This window comes from Adiantum capillus-veneris, chromosome 14 (assembly GCF_014529385.1).
Source record: "Adiantum capillus-veneris isolate H3 chromosome 14, ASM1452938v2, whole genome shotgun sequence".
Taxonomy (NCBI): Eukaryota; Viridiplantae; Streptophyta; class Polypodiopsida; order Polypodiales; family Pteridaceae; genus Adiantum; species Adiantum capillus-veneris.
This window is the reverse complement of record NC_140944.1, coordinates 22,019,598-22,039,961: the sequence shown is the minus strand read 5'-3', so window position 1 is coordinate 22,039,961 and position 20,364 is coordinate 22,019,598. Positions and strand designations below refer to the sequence as shown.

At 44.2% G+C, this 20,364-nt stretch overlaps 3 pseudogenes; all 3 read right to left on the bottom strand.

Moving 5' to 3' along the window:
• Positions 1 to 6,799: 6,799 nt before the first annotated feature.
• On the bottom strand, positions 6,800 to 7,453 carry LOC147442069 (tropinone reductase-like 3 pseudogene; annotated as a pseudogene).
• Positions 7,454 to 12,439: 4,986 nt separating this feature from the next.
• Positions 12,440 to 13,202, bottom strand: LOC147442068 (tropinone reductase-like 3; annotated as a pseudogene).
• A 4,248-nt stretch (positions 13,203 to 17,450) lies between these two features.
• Positions 17,451 to 18,229, bottom strand: LOC147442067 (tropinone reductase-like 3 pseudogene; annotated as a pseudogene).
• Between the last annotated feature and the right edge of the window lie 2,135 nt (positions 18,230 to 20,364).

Sequence of the window (20,364 nt, the reverse complement as noted above, 5' to 3'; positions counted from 1 at the left end):
TTGACAGTGGAGCTGGTGTGGTCATTGCAACCAAAGAGGTTTGGAAAAAATGGGGAAAACCTGCCTTGATATCCACACGAATGACCCTGCAACTTGCAGACGGACACAAGGAAAAGCCCCTAGGACAGCTAGAAAAAGTACTTGTTACTTCTTGTGGAATTGAATATGAACTCACTTTTGTTGTTGTTGACTTTGGAAAGAAGAACAACTATGACATCATTCTGGGAGGACCATTCATGCGACAATTGAAAATGGTCCAAGATTGGGGTTATGACCATATATACCTGAGACATATGGAAACCATAACAAAGGTAAACTTGAGGGACTATAGCTATAGGGATGTGATGAGAACACTGGTTGAGGAGTTTGATTCCGCCACAGTAGCAGGATCAGAACTTCCAGATTGGTTAGGTAAGCCTAAAGACTTGTGGATGTGTGGAGCTTCACAATGTGGTAGCTTGAAACGTGAGGAATGTATCCTAGAGCGGGTTATAGAGGATAAGGACTATATCCCAGTACCATTTCTTGAAGAAGAGTTAGAGCCTTTTGGACGGGAACACATCTTGGCTACTCTAGACGTGTGCGTCGTGGAGGATGCCCCCACAACAAAGTTTTGTGATGAAAATGGCTATGATGTCGTTCCTTATTTTGCAGTGAGTGTAATCTAGGAAAACGAAGAGATCCAGACATCAATAATCTCTCGAAATAAGGAGCAAACAAAGAAATGTGGAGAATCAAAAGATGAAGAAGACGACGAGTTCTATGACTCTGTAGAACACTTCGAGCTTCAAGAAGATCAACCATCCGGGAATCAATGTCATCGGTACATGAATAAAGTGCATCAAAAGTGGATTCCAAAGTCCTCAGTGAAGACACAGCGACCACAAGCATCCTCATACATGGCTCCTAATAAGGATGCAAAGACTCAACTAGGAGGAATACGACCAGAGCAACGACCTAACAATGCTCTAATCAATGGGCTAGAAAAGTCCTCCAAGAAACTATCACCCACGAGAAAACAGACAGTAACTTTCCACTACCAACCAAAAAATCAAGGGAAAGTACAAGAAGTCAACCTTGCTGAGGAAAGTAGCGATAGTGATGAATCTTAAGACATCCCCTATCATCAACTCAGACCATCACTATCACCAACCCCTTCAGCAACAACCATGACAGGTCAAAAGAACAAGACAACAAGTCAAAGCCAAAAAGCTCGACAAATTTGGATACCAAAAATCCAGATCGGCCAAAAACAGATATGGATGAAGAAGACAAAGATCTCTAATGACAAATCACAAGATCCAACACCAAAACAAAAACAAGGAAAGCGTGCACGAACGGGTAAGAATATCACAAAGTTGCAAGCTTTCACAACTCAGTTTTGGGCTCCAAAGAAGTTGATTCAAGCACAAAAAAGTCAGGAATTCATTTGGATTCCCAAACAACCACAGTATCAATTTTCAGAGCCTTAATCCCGTCCCCAACCAAGCGTACAAGGGCTGAAGCAAAGACCACTGTCGACTCACACAACAAAAAGGTGGATCCCAAAGAAGTCTCTTCAAACACAAACAAAGCACGGGCAAGTATGGGTTCCCAAACGAGCGTCAACAACAAAATAGCCAATAATCACAAAGAAATGGGTCCCAAAGAAGAACAACAAAACTGCTGTCAATGCATCGCCGCTTGAATTCTTACAATTCTTCCTACGATTACAGAACAGTTAGAAGAGAGCAAGTCGCTTCAATCAAGCAACGATACAGGAGCTTCAAAGACCATTACATTTCTTAGAATAGGAAGCCTTGCCAACAAATGCCAATAAGCAAATTGCTTATACCCACATCTTGCACAACGTAAATATTTTCCATGCATTGACTGTGTATGCATAATAGGGCTACATTACAAGGCCTGCATAGGCACAACTTTTAATTGCCTAAGCACAACACATACCCTTTGCAATACCCTGTCGTAAAGGATGACTCCAAATAGGAAGAGGGGAGGCATTCTGAATGCGGACCTAACATTATGATTATTAGAGGGCAATGTTTTGTGAGATGCATTGAATTTTTGCATTTTATTGTGATAATTTTTTGGCGAAATTTAGAGTATATGCCCTCATAGTAGTGTTACAGAGGAGTATGGGGACAAAATCCATATATGACCCCCTAGGGACATGTGTATAGTGTACATAGCATTTAGATTTCTATTTGAATGATTTTTCTTTTGTTAAGTTTTTTTAAGATTTTCTTTATTTATCATTAAGAAAAAAATTAAAAAATCCATAATCCACATGAAGAAAAGACTGACGAGAGGCCTGAGCACTACAAAGAGAAGAAAGTACAGGAAAACAATGAAACTTCACGAAGTATGTCTCAGCCACTACAACAGCCGAAGAACTTGTCACAAAGCAGTGTCAACATGCAACCGACAAGTCATAAAAGTCAGAGTCGAGTAGCTAAGCCACAAAATGGGTGAGGTGTTAGTCCCAAAGCTTCAAGTAATATTCTTTGTGGTCTAAGCGTCTTAGATATTCTAGGTACTGCTCAAGCTAGAAGAGTTGAGCATATTTACGTTGTGTCGCTCATGCTGGTATAGGTGAGCAAAAAGAGTCAAAGTCTAAGTACTTAAGTCTGGTGAAGTGAAGGAGAAGGTCCAAAAGACACTCACGTACTGAGCACAATGAGATACGAGTGGAGAAACTTCTACATCAACAACCCTTCTTGGAAAGGTGGAAGCTATTGAGACATCTTTTGATGTCACATGTGCTACATTTATTCCTCGAAACACCCATCATCTCCTTCTTTCACATTGCATGCTTTTGTTGACAAATTTCTCATATGCATATAGAGTGTCCCATAATTCTTGCATCAGGCACTCTTTCCGTGTTTCACCCAAGCACTCACCTTTCATGAATATGTACTTTGCGTTCAAGTGATCAACTCCAATAAGAGCGTATACCAAAGGCATTTTTTTTCCCACCGGGTTTTTTCCCTTTGGTCATCCAGCTTTTAGACCCCAATCTAAAGACACCTATCACCATCCTCTTGTACATATTCCTTCTACATCAACAATAAGGAAATGCTACTCAAATAAATTGACAAATGAATTGGAGCACCAATTTCAGATCATAGCATGCTTCTCCTCAATGGCGAGTCGAAGAATGGCCTACAATGACAAAGCTGCAGACAACACTAACAACATGATTGCATAGGAACAAAGAAGTCCCCAATGAAGAAGAGCAGACATAAAAGTAATCAGAGGATCTCAAAAGATGAATGGTTATGATGATAGATGTCCACTCTAATGGATCATAGTTCTTGTTGTGGTTGGACAAAGATACAAGCAGTGCAACAGATGAAGCCAAAACAACAGCAAAGTGTTCACCGTTGGGTCAACAACACAACATAACTCAAGAACAAAGAAGTCCTCAATGACAAAGAGCAGACATAAGGGTAATCAGAGGATCTTAAAAGCTTTTCCTTGATAATGTGCATCGAATGCTCGGCAGGGTTTTGAACCTCAAATTAGAATAATTAAGTCCTGGATTCGGCCTGACAGACAGACTTTGCATTGGAGTGCAACTTGGCCTAAAGAAGTTAAGGGTTTAGCAATACAATTTCTACAAAATCCTTAAAAAGTTGTCATTGGCTCACAAGATCAGAAAGCCAATCACTTAATTCTACAGATTGTAGAAGTTGTTTCTGAGAATCACAAATACTCCGAATTCACAGATTTGCTGGAGTAGATGATGGATGGAGCTTTCTCTATCCATGATGATAAGAGTCAAGTTAAACGACATTGGGTTCTTTTTGAATTTAGATCTGGAAGTAGACCTATAATGACAGAAACAAATGCTGCAGCTCAGAGCGTGGATGTGAAAGACATAAAGTTCATCATCAATTATGATTTTCCTGAATCATGTGAAGACTATGTACATCGGATTGGACGAACAAGACAAGCTACTGCAAAGGCTATAGTATATACTTTCTTTCCAACAACAAAACGACAGCAAAGACCACATCGCCATCGACAATCAGGTCATGTCGGGGACGACATGAACACGGAAGGGGGGAATGTTGACTGCTGGGTCAACAACACAACATAACTCAAGTTTCGTACCAAAGTCTTATCTTTTGCGAGTTATGAAATGTTGCGGATTATGGCTATAAACGTCATTTGTAATGAGTAGTTATTCTAGTTTCAGAAGCCGGGGTGCAATGGCACTTCCAGATTGTAAATGCAAAGCTATTTGACCCTTTCAACCCCATTTTTTGGTTAAACCTAAGGTAGACTTAGTATATAAGGTACCTAGGTCATTTTGTAAGGAAGACTTTTATCATAATCAAAACTTAGCGCTGCCGTCTACTGTGTGAGAGAGAGAAAGAGAGTGAGCGTGAGCTTTATCCTCTCGCTACGCCCGGCTTGCTCAACACATTGGAGATATGACTGCACCATTGCTGTAGGCTCGAGGAGAGCTATGCGACAATGCCAAGCATTCCACGCGAGATGAAGCGCACACGCCGACGCATCTACGAGCTATTTGTGGCCGTAAGTGTATCAAACAATGTCTGTTTTTTGCGTGCTAGTAGTCTATAGAATTGTGGAGACATAAGCTACGCATAGGTACTCATAAATTCAGTTTCGGGCACTTTCAAAATTCTACTCTGTCATCCTACATTTTCCGCAGATGGGTTTAGAGTGAGGTTTTTGAGTGTAGAAGCTTAGGGACAGGTGTATCCTAGTGAGGGGATGGTGTTCCTTAAGTTTCGTACGAATCTGGCATGATTTGGTGAGTTACCTTCCGTATGTGTGTATGTGGCTAGGTGGTGTAGTTGAGAGCAGTGAGGTTCTTGATTGTGGTTTAGTTGGCCTTCTAGAGTGTTGTATGTGTAGGATGGTCTCAGCCTGACAAGCTAAAGAGATTTCCTCCGTGTGCCTATCGTGTCATTTGTGTCCTCGATTGACATTATGTTGATCTAGGTAGTGTTTGCATGCACTTCATGGGTGTGTGAGTCGCTCCCATCCAACACATGCCAACAAGTTTTCGTATCAACTGCGTTCCCTTTAACTTCTCCCATACATCAAAAGCACTTGTGAGACCTTTCACATCAATGACTGTCTCATCGGTCATGGCCATTTTAATGTATGTAACAGCCTTCTTGTTCATGCTAACCCATGCTTCATCCATCATATTTTGTGGCTTTACTTGTTCAAGTGCCTCTTCACAATCCTTAAGAAATAGAATTCCCTGGATCTTGTCTTTCCAAAGGTCGAAACCTGTTCCATCGAACCTCCTAATCTCGAAGAGATTGTTCACATCCGAAGAAGATGAGGCCATAGTTGCACAAATAAGAGGGCTAATACGCTGAATTTTTGGGCAAAAAGCACAAAAACCGGAGTATAGCCTCACAGAGGTGTGCACTATAGCTCCAAATGGTCAGAGGAGCAATTTGGGGCAAAATAGGTCGATTTAGGCACAAAAAACAATTTCTGAAATTTATGTGCAGGAAATTTCACCGAGTGAATTTGTGCTCAAAAACAACAATTTTAGTTGTTTTTAGCCTCACAGAATATACAAAAGGCTAATGCACAGCCTTTAGAAGCATGTATCAGCAAAAGCCCCAATTTGTAGCATCAAATTGCATAAAAATGAGCCACAAATGGTCATACATAGCCAAAACTTGTCAAATGTGCATAGATTGCATCAATTTGCATTGTCCCCAATGTAGTCGCATCTTAAAAACACTTGCAAAACCTGCGTAAATCTGAAATTTGTTGAAAACACCTGTTTTGGGACCTGTTTCTCGGCAATTTCAGTGTTTTCAGGTAGCGGGGACCTAGCAAAGATGTTCCAACACCTTAATACATGATTTGCAAAACTTGTATTTTGTTGTCATAACCTGTAATTTGCTGATTTTGACCTAATTTCAGCCTGTTTTAGGTCAATTGGACTTGCCGAGAGCTCTCTAGTGTCCGAGGACGAGTCCTTTGGGGATGAAATTTCAAAATCTCGCATGAAAATTGACCTCCTTGGCTGAAAATCAGCGTTTGCAGGTTTGGGAGCAAACCCTAATTTGGCTCTGATACCAGTTGATGAGTGCGCGGTGGTGTGTGCAAGTGGCAGAGCACGCGAGTAAGTACAGGGCTTGAGCTTTGGAGTGGAGCAAAGGCTTGCAGAGCAAGGAATGCTAGGGAACGAAGAGAGAGAGTGAGAGCGTACGATTTTGAGAAGGGGAAGATTAGAATGAGTTATTTTCTCATTTCTTCCCTTTATTATAAAGTACCAATTTTAAAGTTAGTGGCCAAGTTCAATGTGAACTTGGCCGAAGGTTAATAACCTTTAAAACTATACACAAAGGGGGCCATTTGGGCCTTTAACCCAACATCCTCTTGGGCTGCATGAAGTGAGCATGGCACATCCTCTAGCTTCGGGACAATATTGGGCTTCTAGTTGTGGGCGTGGCCAAAACTTGAGGGGTCGACAATCGACCATGGCAGCATGGATATGCATCTCAACCCGCAGTTGAGGAGTGTGCACTTAAACCAACTGCATCTCGAGGCGTGCACACTCAGGCCTGCATGTTCCATGGATGCCTGCTGGTTGCGCCATGTCAAAGGCGACTTGAGTCTACTTGCATGCCTGCTCGTGCCTACTTTGATTTACTGCATCTCTCTCTCTCTCTCTCTCTCTCTCTCTCTCTCTCTCTCTCTCTCTCTCTCTCAAAGAACTTATGAAATTAAGAATTTATCTGAACGCTCAATTTACAAAAACTCTACATGTACCAATGAATTCCTAAACGATTTACAACGTAGATGGTATACCGCCACTGACTGGTAGAACTTCGCCAGTAATATACGCTCCATCATCCGGAACTAAGAAGGGTGCAACTGCAGCCATATAATCAGCCTTATCAAATCTATCTATCGAAGTGTGCGATTTCATTTCCTCTTTCATTGCTTCGTGTTGAAATATGAAATCCGAGAGGTTGTGCGCACAAAGCCAGGAGCGACACAATTGACTCGGACATTGGGTGCTAAGTGTGAAGTTGCCTCCTATCTGAGAAGAATGATGGCCTTACCATTGATATCCCATAACTTGTTCAATGCTCCCTCTGAGATGCTCAGAATAGGATGTATTGAAGGACTCACTACTGCATTTGACACAAAGATATTCAATCGCCCCAATTTACTTGATAAGATTCTTCCTGTGATCGGCGTTCTTGACATGGCATGCCATCCCAAACACATCAATACCCAACTCTTTTTGTGATTGTACAGCCTCATCAACATTTTTCTGCCTTCGAGAGGAGATGACAACAAAAGCTCTTTCAAGACCAAACCGGCAGGCAATGGCGTAGACAATGCTCTGCATGGAGGTAGTCACCACAACCACCTTGCTCTTGATCTCTCTGCCATAGCCATGGATTTCAAAATAGAACTCGACTCTGCACCTCATTGCCACTCTCTCTCTCTCTCTCTCTCTCTCTCTCTCTCTCTCTCCTCCTCTCTCTCTCCTCTCTCTCTCTCTCCTCCTCTCTCTCTCTCTCTCTCTCTCTCTCTCTCTCTCCCCCCCCCCCCCCCCCCCCCCCCCCCGTGTTTCTGACAAAGTTGTGGTTATTCAATAGTTATGAATATGATCGGACTCATGCGGTAAGAGGTTGGTGACGTGGAGGTGGTCCATGCACGTGGAGGGCACACACACACACAACATAATAGGAAAATGTCATACCTAAGGTCATAGAGGTCGGTTGAATACAGTCATCTTCGAGCTAGCTTCGTAATCAGGGACGTATTTGCCCTTGGCACCATTTCGGCGTTTTGACTCTTGAGGGGCTTTCTTAATTAAGAAAAAACAGCCTCCTTCTTTGGAGAGAGAGAGAGAGAGAGAGAGAGAGAGAGAGAGAGAGAGAGAGAGAGAGAGCAGCTTGCATCATAGCTTGGAGCCAAGCTTATCCTTGTTCCTCTTTGCATCTACCATAGCCATGCATCAATTGTTGACCATGCAGTGGATGTGAGCTTCATGCACATTGTTGAGTTCAAGCTCTCTCTCTCTCTCTCTCTCTCTCTCTCTCTCTCTCTCTCTCTCTCTCTCTCTCTCTCTCTCTCCTCTCCTCCTCTCTCTCTCTCTCTCTCTCTCTCTCTCTCTCTCTCTCTCTCTCTCTCTCTCTCTCTCTCTCTCTCTTTGCTCGCGTGAAACGGGCCACAAAGCTCTCTCTACCGGCTCTCTTATTCAGCTCGCAATGCAGGAGGCCACAGATCTCACAGAGCTTTCTCTCTACCTCTCTCATTCGGCTCACAGAGCTCTACTCTCTAGCTAGATCGCAGAGCTCTCTGCATGCCTCTCTCTCTCTTTTATCGTGTGCACATGAGCTTCTCTCACTTTTGGCATTTAGCCTTCATCTCGCAACTTCCACAACCTGTAAAAGGCACTCCTCTCCGCCCTCTCTTTGCATCAGCTGAAAAAATCCGAAAATTCTTGACCATGATCCACCCTTGCCTTCAAGATGCAAGCGAATGTGATTCCGCAATAAGCAACCTAGACCGTCTTGGCCCTTTCCAAGTTGGGCATATCCCGTGCCAAAAACAGACCACCACTTATTGCCCGAGCACAGACCCTTGCCTTCAAGATGCAAGCGTTTGCAACCCTCGTGTTACATCTGCCAAAAACAGTGGAGACAGTCTCCAAGTTGGGCATATCCCACAATCTGTGCACTCCGTAAGACAACAATTGCGGATTTGAAGCTCATCCACGACTTGTTGTGCTCTGAGAAGTGCAACGCACTTTGCATACATACTAACTAAAAGATTGCCTAAGTATGTATTCTTTTCAAGTAACCTACTATTACGAATATCAGCATGTATTCTACTCCCTTCAAGATGCAAGGGTATGTGATTGCATCTCGGGAGACACCCTCTCTTTGTATCTGTTGAAAACAGCCAACAGCTTCCTCACCGTAACCCTATTGGACATATCCCACAATAAATGCACTCCATGAGAAAAAAATTGTAGATTCGAAGCTCATCCAAGACTTGTTGTGCTCTAAGAAGTGCAACACACTTTGCATACATACTGACTAAAATATTGCCCAAGAATGTGTTCTTTTCAAGTAACCTATTATTACAAATATGAGCATGTATCCTACTCCATTCAAGATGCAAGGGTATGTGATTGCATCTAGGGAGACACCCTCAATTTGCATCCGCCAAAAACAGCCTAGAGTATCTTGGCTCTGGCATATCCCGCAATCAATGCATTCCAAGAGACGACATGCAGGAATGAAAGCTTCTCAAGCACTTTTTGAGCTTTATGGAGTGCACCCCATTTTGCATATACACGTCAAACAAGGCGGTGCCAAGCACCTTTCAACAATCCCTAACTAACAATATCATCGCGATTTCTTTTTCCCATATCAGAGTCTTAGGCTGGGTTCAGACTGAACCGGTGGAAGAAACAAGATTTCCTAAATGTGCCGCCGCCTATTGTGAACAGTGTGGAGAAGGAAAGTGAAAAAGTGAAGGGGGCTAAGAGAGCCATCAACTCTTCCGAGGGGGGGGGGGGGGGGGGGGGGGGGGGGGGGGGGGGTTGGAAGAAAAATGGAGGGCCCAGTGGAAGAGTGCCTCAACTCCAACCAATTAAATTTTGCCATGGAGGAAGAACGCCCCTTTGCTTTTTTCTTCCACCGCCTAGTCTGCACCCACCCTTACTAATGCCAGATGCCTTCAAGGTGCAAGCACGTACGTGGCTGCATTAGGAGAGATGTCCTGTCTCTACATTAGGAGAGATGTCCTCTCTCTGCATCAGCTGAAAACATTCCAAAATTTCTGACCCTGATCCACCCTTGCCTGCAAGATTGTGATAGCGAAGTGAGGGAGACACCCTCGCTTCGCATTTGTCAAAACAACTCAGAGCCTCTTGGCCTTGCCCGGACCTTACCTTCAAGATTTAAGCATATGTGATTGCAATCCTCGCTTCGCATCCACCAAAACCAATCTAGACCGTCTCCAAGTTGAGCACATCCCGCAATCACTTCATTCCAATGAGACAACAATTGCGGGTTCCAAGCTCGTCCACGACTTGTTATGCTCTGAAAAGTGCAACACACTTTGCATAAACAATGACTAACCTGTTGGCGAACTATGTGTTATTTTCAAGAGGCAAGCGTATGTGATTGCATCTCAGGAGACACCCTCATTTTGCATCCCGTGAAAACAGCCCAGAGCTTCTTGACCTGCCCAAGTTGGGCATATCCCACAATTATTGCATTCCAAGAGACAACACTTAGGAATCAAATATCATTTGGCATATACACCCCATTTGGCATATACACATCAACGAAGGCAGTGCCAAGCAACTTTCAACAATCCCTGACTAACAATATTATCGTGATTTCTTTTGCCTATATTAGAGTCTTACTAATGCCAGATGCCTTCAAGGTGCAAGCACGTACGTGGCTGCATTTGGAGAGATGCCCTCTCTCTGCATCAGCTGAAAACATCCCAAAATTCCTGACCCTATTCCACCCTTGCCTTCAAGATGCAAGCGTATGTGATTGCATATGGGAAGAGACCCTCGCTTCGCATTCCTCAAAAACAGCCCAGAGCTTCTTGGCCCAACCCGGACCCTTACCTTCAAGATGTAAGCATATGTGATTGCAACCCTTGCTTCGCATCCGCCAAAAACAATCTAGACCGTCTGCAAGTTGGGAATATCCCGCAATCACTTCATTCCATGAGACAACAATTGCAGATTCCAAGCTCATCCAAGAGTTGTTATGCTCTGAAAAGTGCAACACACTTTGCATAAACAATGACTAACGTGTTGCCTAAGTATGTGTTCTTTTCAAGAGGCAAGCGTATGTGATTACTTCTCAGGAGACACCCTCACTTCGCATCCCGCGAAAACAGTGTAGAGCTTCTGGAACCTGCCCAAGTTGGGCATATCCCGCGATAATGCATTCCAAGAGACGACACTTAGGAATGAAATCTTCTCAAGCACTTTTTGAGCTTTATGGAGTGCACCACATTTGGCTTACACGTCCACCAAGGTAGTGCCAAGCACCTTTCAACAATCCCTGACTAACAATATCATTGTGATTTCTTTTTCCCAAATCAGAGTCTTGTGTAATGCCAAATGTGGTTGCACTTGGAGAGATTCCCTCTCTCTGCATCTGCTGGAAACAGCCCAAAATTCCTGACCCTAACCCACCCTTGCCTTCAAGATGCAAGCTTATACGATTTCATATGGGGAGAATCCCTTGCTTCACATTCGCCAAAAACAGCCCAAAGCTTCTTGCCATGCTACCCGGAACTTTGCCTTCAAGATGCAAGTGTATGTGATTGCAACCCTTGCTTCGCATCCACCAAAAACAGCCCAGACCGTCTCCAAGTTGGGCATATCCCACAATTAGTGCACTCTCATGAGACAACAATTGTAGATTTGAAGCTCATCAAGGACTTGTTGCGCTTTGAGAATTGCAGAGAACTTGCATTCATACTGACTAACATATTGCCTAAGTAGGCATCAAAGTTGGTAGCCTAAGCATTGGTTTCATGCCATGCTTGTGGATGCCACATATGAAATAGTAAGTTTCCCTTTTTACCCAGGTTATCTCTCCAAATGCAATGACGTACACTTGCACCCCTTGAAGGCATCTGGCATTACACAAGAATCTGATATGGGCAAGAGAAATCACAAAAGGTGCTTGGCACTACCTTGGTCCATGTATGCCAAATGTTGTGCACTCCATAAAGCTCAAAAAGTGATTGAGGAGCTTTCATTCCTGGATGTCGTCTCTTGAACTGCACTGATTGCAAGATATACCCAACCTGGGCGAGGCCAAAAAGCTCTGGGTTGTTATTAATGGATGGAAAGTGAGGGTGTCTCTGAGATGCAATCACATACACTTGCATCTTGAAGGGAGTAGGATACATGTTGATATTCGTAATAGTAGGCTGGTTGAAAAGAACACAATCTTTAAGGGCAAGGGAAGAAGGACGCAGCACACGTTTAATAAGCAACTCCTCTTGGGCTGCACGAAGTCAGCATGGCACATCCTCTAGCTTCAGGACAATATTGCGCTTCTAGTTGTGGGCCTGTCCAAAACTTGAGGGGTCGACAATCGACCGTGGCAGCATGGATATGAATCTCAACCTGCAATTGAGGCGTGCGCACTTAAACCAACTGTATCTCAAGGCGTGCACACTCAGGCCTGCTTGTGCCATGGATGCTTGCTGGTTGCGCCATGTCAAACGCGACTTGAGTCTACTTGCATGCCTGTTCGTGCCTACTTTGATTTACTATCTCTCTCTCTCTCTCTCTCTCTCTCTCTCTCTCTCTCTCTCTCTCTCTCTCTCTCTCTTTCAAAGAACTTATCAAATTGAGAATTTATCCGAACACTCGATTTACAGCAATTCTGCATGTAGCAATGAATTCCTAAATGATTTACAACCTAGATGGTATACCACCACTGACTGGTAGAACTTCATACGTGCCATCATCGGAAACTAAGAAGGCTACAACTGCAGCCATATCATCAGACTTATCAAATCTATCTATCGAAGTGTGCGATTTCATTTCCTATTTCATCGCTTCATGTTGAAATATGAAATCGAAGAGGTGTGTGCGCACAAAGCCAAGAGCAACACAATTCACTTGGACATTGGGTGCAAGCTTTGAGGTGAGGTCCTTGGTTAGAACCAAATAAGGTAGTCTTTGTGACACCATACATTGCAAGATGTCCTTGAGGATTGTGCCAGTTATAGAAGAGATAAGAATTACCGACCCGTTAAGTGTGAAGTTGCCTCCTATCTGTGAAGAATGATCGCCATACCATTGATATTCCATAACTTGTCCAATGCTCCCTCTGAGATGCTCAGAACAGGATCTGTTGAGGACTCACTACAGCATTTGACACAAAGATATCCAATCGCCCAAATTTACTTGATAAGATTCTTCCTCTGATCGGCATTCTTGACATGACATGACATCCCCAACACATCAATACCCAACCCTTTCTGTGATTGTACAGCCTCATCAATATTTTTCTGCCTTTGAGAGGAGATGACAACAAAAGCTCTTTCAAGACCAGCCAGCGGGCAATGGCGTAGCCAATGCTCTGCGTGGAGGTAGTCACCACAACCACCTTGCCCTTGATCTCTCTGGCATAGCCATGGATTGCAAAATAGAACTCGACTCTACACCTCATTGCCTCTCTCTCTCTCTCTCTCTCTCTCTCTCTCTCTCTCCCCCTCAATGTTTCTGACAAAGTTGTGTTTATTCAATAGTTGTGAATATGATCAGACTCATGCGGTGAGATGTTGGTGACGTGGAGGTGGTCCATGCACGCGGAGCGTGCGCACACATACACACACACACACACACACACAACATGATAGAAGAATGGCATACGTGAGGTCATAGAGGTCGGTTGAATACAGTAGTCTTTGGGCCAGCTTCCTAATCAGGGATGTATTTTCCCTTAGCACCATTTGGGCGTTTTGACTCTTGAGCGGCTTTTTTAAGTAACAAAAATCAGCCTCCTATTGGAGAGAGAGAGAGAGAGAGAGAGAGAGAGAGAGAGAGAGAGAGAGAGAGAGAGAGAGAGAGAGAGAGAGAGAGAGAGAGAGCAGCTTGCATCATAGATTGGATCCAACCTTATCCTTCTTCCTCTTTGCATCTACCATAGCCATGCATCGACCGTTGACCTTGCAGGGCCTTATCCTTCTTCCTCTTTGCATCTACCATAGCCATGCATCGACCGTTGACCTTGCAGGGGATGTGAGATTCATTCACATTGTTGAGTTCAAGCTCTCTCTCTCTCTCTCTCTCTCTCTCTCTCTCTCTCTCTCTCTCTCTCTCTCTCTCTCTCTCTCTCTCTCTCTCTCTCAGCACAGCAGGCCACAAAGCTCTCTCTACCGGCTCTCTTATTCAGCTCGCAACTCAGGAGGCCACAAAGCTCACAGAGCTTTCTCTCTACCTCTCTCATTCGGCTCACAAAACTCTAATCTCTAGGCAGATCGCAGAGCTCTTTGCATGCCTCTCTCTCTACCTCTCGTATCCGGCAAAAATAGCCCAGAGCTTCTTGGCTCTGCCCAACTTCGGCATATCCCGCAATCAGTGCCTTCCAAGAGGAGACAACATGCAGGAATGAAAGCTTCTCAAGCACTTTTTGAGCTTTATGGAGTGTACCCAATTTGGCATATATACGTCAACCAAGGCAATGCCCAACACCTTTCAACAATCCTTGACTAATAATATCATTGTGATTTCTTTTGCCCATATTAGAGTCTTAGTAATGACAGATGCCTTCAAGGTGCAAGGATGTATGTGGTTGAACTTGGAGAGATGCCCTCTCTCTACATCAACTGAAAACATCCCAAAATTCCTGACCCTGATCCACCCTTACCTTGAAGATGCAAGCGTATGTGATTGCATCTAGGAGACACCCTCGCTTCACACTCGCCAAAAGCATCCCAAAGCTTCTTGGTCCTGCCCTGACCCTTGCCTTCAACATGCAAGCGTACCAAGTTGGGCATATCGTGCGCCGAAAACAGACCACAGCTTCTTGCCCCTGCCCCGACCCTTGCCTTCAAGGATGCAAGCGTATGTGATTGCAACCCTCGTGTCACATCCACCAAAAACAGCCGAGACAGTCTCCAAGTTGGGCATATCCCACAATCTGTGCACTCTGCGAGACAACAATTGTGGATTTCAAGCTCGTCCAGGACTTGTTGTGCTCTGAGAAGTGCAACGCACTTTGCATACATACTAACTAAAATATTGCCTAACTATGTATTCTTTTCAAGTAACCTACTATTACGAATATCAGCATGTATCCTACTCCCTTCAAGATGCAAGGGTATGTGATTGCATCTCGGGAGACACCCTCTCTTTGTATCTGTTGAAAACAGCCAACAGCTTCCTCACCGTAACCCTATTGGACATATCCCACAATAAATGCACTCCATGAGAAAAAAATTGCAGATTCGAAGCTCATCCAAGACTTGTTGTGCTCTAAGAAGTGCAACACACTTTGCATACATACTGACTAAAATATTGCCAAAGTATGTGTTCTTTTCAAGTAACCTATTATTACGAATATCTGCATGTATCCTACTCCCTTCAAGATGCAAGGGTATGTGATTGCATCTCGGGAGACACCCTCGCTTTACATCCGCCAAAAATAGCCCAGAGCTTCTTGGCTCTGCCTAAGTTTGGCATATCCTGCAATCAGTGCATTCCAAGAGACGACATGCAGGAATGAAAGATTCTCAAGCACTTTTTGAGCTTTAGTGCACCCCATTTGGCATATACACGTCAACCAAGGCAGTGCCAAGCACCTTTCAACAATCTCTGACTAACAATATCATCATGATTTCTTTTGCCCATATCAGAGTCTTACTAATGCCAGATGCCTTCAAGGTCCAAGCATGTACGTGGTTGCATTTGGAGAGATGCCCTCTCTCTGCATGAACTGAAAACATCCCAAAATTCCTGACCCTATTCCACCCTTGCCTTCAAGATGCTAGGTGATTGCATCTGGGGAGAGACCCTCGCTTCGCATTCGTCAAAAACAGCCCAGAGCTTCTTGGCCCTTCCCGGACCCTCACCTTCAAGATGTAAGCATATGTGATTGCAACCCTTGCTTCGCATCCGCCAAAAACAATCTAGACCGTCTCCAAGTTGGGCATATCCCACAATCACTTCATTCCATAAACAACAATTGCGGATTCCAAGCTCGCAGGACTTGTTATGCTCTGAAAAGTGCAACACACTTCACATAAAAAATGACTAACGTGTTGCCTAAGTATGTGTTCTTTTCAAGAGGCAAATGTATGTGATTGCATCTCAGGAGACACCCTCGCTTTGCATCCCACGAAAACAGCCTAGAGATTTTTGAACCTGCCCAAGTTGGGCATATCCCACAATTAATGCATTCCAAGAGACGACACTTAGGAATGAAATCTCCTCAAGCACCTTTTGAGCTTTATGGAGTGCACCACATTTGGCATACATGTCGACCGAGGTAGTGCCAAGAAACTTTCAACAATCCCTAACTAACAATATCATCGTGATTTCTTTTTCCCAGATCAGAGCTTGTGTAATGCCAAATGCCTTCAAGGGGTGTAAGTGTACGTGGTTGCACTTGGAGAGATGCCCTCTCTTCTCTACATCTGCTCGAAACAGCCCAAAATTCCAATCCCTAACCCACCCTTGCCTTCAAGATGCAAGCTTATAGGATTGCATATGGGGAGAATCCCTTGCGTCGCATTCACCGAAAACAGCCCAGAGCTTCTTGCCAGGCTACCTGGACCCTTGCCTTCAAGATGCAAGTGTATGTGATTGCAACCCTCGCTTCGCATCCACCAAAAATAGCCCAGACCGTCTCCAAGTTGGGCATATCCCACAATTAGAGCACTCCATGAGACAACAATTGTAGATTTGAAGCTCATCCAGGACCTGTTGCACTTTGAGAATTGCAGAGAACTTTGCATTCATACTGACTAACATATTTCCTAAGTAGGCCTCAAAGTTGCGAGCAAATAGCATACATATAGCATAAGCATTGGTTTCATGCCTTGCTTGGGGATGCCACATATGAAGTAGTAAATCTCCCTTTTTACTCATGTTATCTCTCCAAATGCAATGACGTACCCTTGCACCCCTTGAAGGCATCTGGCTTTACACAAGACTTTGATATGGGCAAGAGAAATCACAAAAGCTGCTTGGCACTGCCTTGGTTCATGTATGCCAAATGTTGTGCTCAAAAAGTGATTGAGGAGCTTTCATTCCTGGATGTCGTCTCTTGGAATGCACTGATTGCGGGATATGCCCAACTTGGGCAGGGCAAAGCTAGAAGCTCTGGGTTGTTATTAATGGATGGAAAGTGAGGGTGTCTCTGAGATGCAATCACATAGGCTTGCATCTTGCAGGGACTAGGATACATGCTGATATTCGTGATAGTAGGTTAGTTGAAACGAACACAATCTTTAAGGGAAAGGGAAGAAGGACGTAGCAGACGTTAAATAGGCAACTCCTCTTGGGCTGTGTTAAGTAAGCATGGCACATCCTCTAGCTTCAGGACAATATTGGGCTTCTAATTGTGGGCGTGGCCAAAACTTGAGGGGTCGACAGTCGACCGTGGCAGCATGGATATGCATCTCAACCTGCAATTGAGGTGTGCGCACTTAAACCAACTGCATCTCGAGGCGTACACTCAGGCCTACATGTGCCATGGATGCTTGTTGGTCGCGCCATGTTGAAGGCGACTTGAGTCTACTTGCATGCCTGCTCGTGCTTACTTTGATTTACATCATCTCTCTCTCTCTCTCTCTCTCTCTCTCTCTCTCTCTCTCTCTCTCTCTCTCTCTCTCAAAGAACTTATCAAATTGAGAATTTATCTCAACACTCGATTTACAGCAACTCTGTAGGTAGCAATGAATTCCTAAACGATTTACAACCTAGATGGTATACTGCCACTAACTGGTAGAACTTCGCCAGTAATATACACCCCATCATCCGAAACTAAGAAGGCTACAACTATAGCCATATCATCAGCCTTATCAAATCTATCTATCGAAGTGTGCGATTTTATTTCCTCTTTCATCGCTTCGTGTTGAAATATGAAATTCGAGAGATATGTGCGCACAAATCCAGGAGCGACACAATTGACTCAGACATTGGGTGCAAGCTTTGAGGTGAGGGCCTTGGTTAGAACCAAATAAGGCAGTTTTTGTGACACCATACATTGCAAGATGTCCTTGAGGATTGTAGCCAGTTATAGAAGAGATAAGAATTACCGACCCACCTTCTGCTAAGTGTGAAGTTGCCTCCTATCTGAATGATCGCCTTACCATTGATATCCCATAACTTGTCCAATGATCCCTCTGAGATGCTGGGAGCAGGATTTGTTGAAGGACTCACTAGTGCATTTGACACAAAGGTATCCAATCGCCCCAATTTACTTGATAAGATTCTTCCTATGTGATCGGCATTCTTGAAATGACATGCCATCCCCAACACATCAATACCCAACTCTTTCTGTGATTGTATAGCCTCATCAATATTTTTCTGCCTTTGAGAGGAGATGACAACAAAAGCTCTTTCAAGACCGAGCCAGAAGGCAATGGCGTAGCCAATGCTCTGCGCGGAGGTAGTCACCAGAACCACCTTGCCCTTGAGCTCTCTGGCATAGCCATGGATTGAAAAAAAGAACTCGACTTTGCACCTCATTGCCTCTCTCTCTCTCTCTCTCTCTCTCTCTCTCTCTCTCTCTCTCTCTCTCTCTCTCTCTCTCTCTCTCTCTCTCTCTCTCTCTCTCTCTTCCCCAGTGTTTCTGACAAAGCTGTGTTTATTCAATAGTTGTGAATATGATCGGACTCATGCGGTGAGAGGTTGGTGACGTGGAGGTGGTCCATCCATGCGGAGCGCACACACACACACACACACACAACATGATAGAAAAATGGCATACCTGAGGTCATAGAGGTCGGTTGAATACAGTCGTCTTCGAGCCAGCTTCATAAATAGGGATGTATTTGTCCTCGGCACCATTTCGGCGTTTTGACTCTTGAGGGGCTTTTTTAAGTAACAAAAATCAGCCTCCTCCTTTTAGAGAGAGAGAGAGAGAGAGAGAGAGAGATAGATAGATAGATAGTTCTATTATCGTCCTGGGAGGTCAAATATGACCTATGGGACCAAATGAACATGTCACGTGGTGTGAGTGGAGTTCATAAGTGACTCTCGATGCTCAAAAATGGCTGAAATGAGCGTCGCAATAGAGAGTCCACATCGTGGTTGGGAGAGGAAGGTATGTAGGGAGAGCTCATGGCTGAATATATGGGGAAAAGAGGACCTAATGTGGTCAAAAGCTGAGCACTCAAGTAGTGTGTGGTACTCACTCTCTCGCACTTGACGAGGGCATAAGGTGCAAAGTCGATTACACTCCTCGCCAGTGCCCCAACGTCCTGTCTCGCAACGTAGAGAATGGGAGCTAAGACGAATGGAGGCAATGGTGCGGATCGCACTCAACGGGATGGGCTCAAGGATGTAGGAATGGGTTCGGTTACCTCGTTCCGAGAAGAAGAGAGATTTGTAGTTTGGGGCAACGTGTGTGGTGTAATGGCTGAAGCGAGAACCTCCGGATTTCTCCCAAGCCATGATACATTGGCGTTGTAAGAAGGCCTCATTAACTTGGGAGTCGATCGACGCATCCTTGACCAAGTGACATGCATCCCATCTTCCAAACCATTTCTTGATATCAAGCATCCACCCCAAACTCAGTATTTTGCTCTTGCATGTCTTTTGAACCTTTTGACTTGCTTCATATGCGATTCTAGGAAGTCGATGCAAAGGGCTACGTTGTGTCTTACGCATGTACTCCACAACCCTTTCCATGCCCAAGACCTCAATGGGAAGCGATCCGGACTCAAGAAGTAAGAGCATGTAGGGTGTTTGTGTCTTGACTTGGAGAAAGTTGGTGAGAAAACGCTTTTGGACATTCTCAAACTCTTTCCAAGTAGACTTCCCGATGCTTCCACCCCACACCTCCACTCCATAAAGAAGCACCGATGTCACCAATGTGTCAAAGAGGTACTTTTTGAGAGCCCAACACTTGATCTCTCCTGCATTGCACATGTTCTCAAATGCATAATAAGCCCTCTTTCCGGCTTCCAAGCGACGCATTGCACAATCCTTCCATTTATGATTGGATGGAACCTCAAGGCCAAGGTACTTGAAGTGATCTACCACTTCAAGTTTCTCATTGTTGTATACAATGCATGGATTTTCTTCATTGAGGGTCTTTACAAGCATAACCTTGGTTTTGGATCCATTCACGATCAGCCCGCTATGTAGGCAAAAGCGTTCCAAGACACTCATAAGCTTTTGTGCATCTTCTAAGGTATGTGCCAAGAGCACTACATCATCGGCATAAAGCAAAAGCATGATCACCGCATTTCCAATCTTAACCTCTTCTATGCCTTCTTGCTGCATAAAATCAAGAACCATGTATTCCAATTCATCAATGAGTAGCCCAAAGAGGGTTGGGGAAAGTGGGCATCCTTGTTTGACACCAATAGTGCTTGCAAAAAATTCTGAAATTCCATCTCCCATACGTAATCGACATATCACTTTTTGGTAGATGCAAAAGACTGCATGCATAAATTCTCTCGGCACTTGAAGGCTTTGCATACGTCTCCAAAGATTTCCTCGCGGTACCATGTCAAAAGCTTTCTTGAAATCCACAAAGCAACAATACAACTTTTTTCCTTTCAATCGAGACGCTTCCATAAGAACTCGAAGAGTGACAAGGTGATCAATAGTGCTATGATGCTTTCGAAAACCTGCTTGGCCAAGCGCACGTTTGC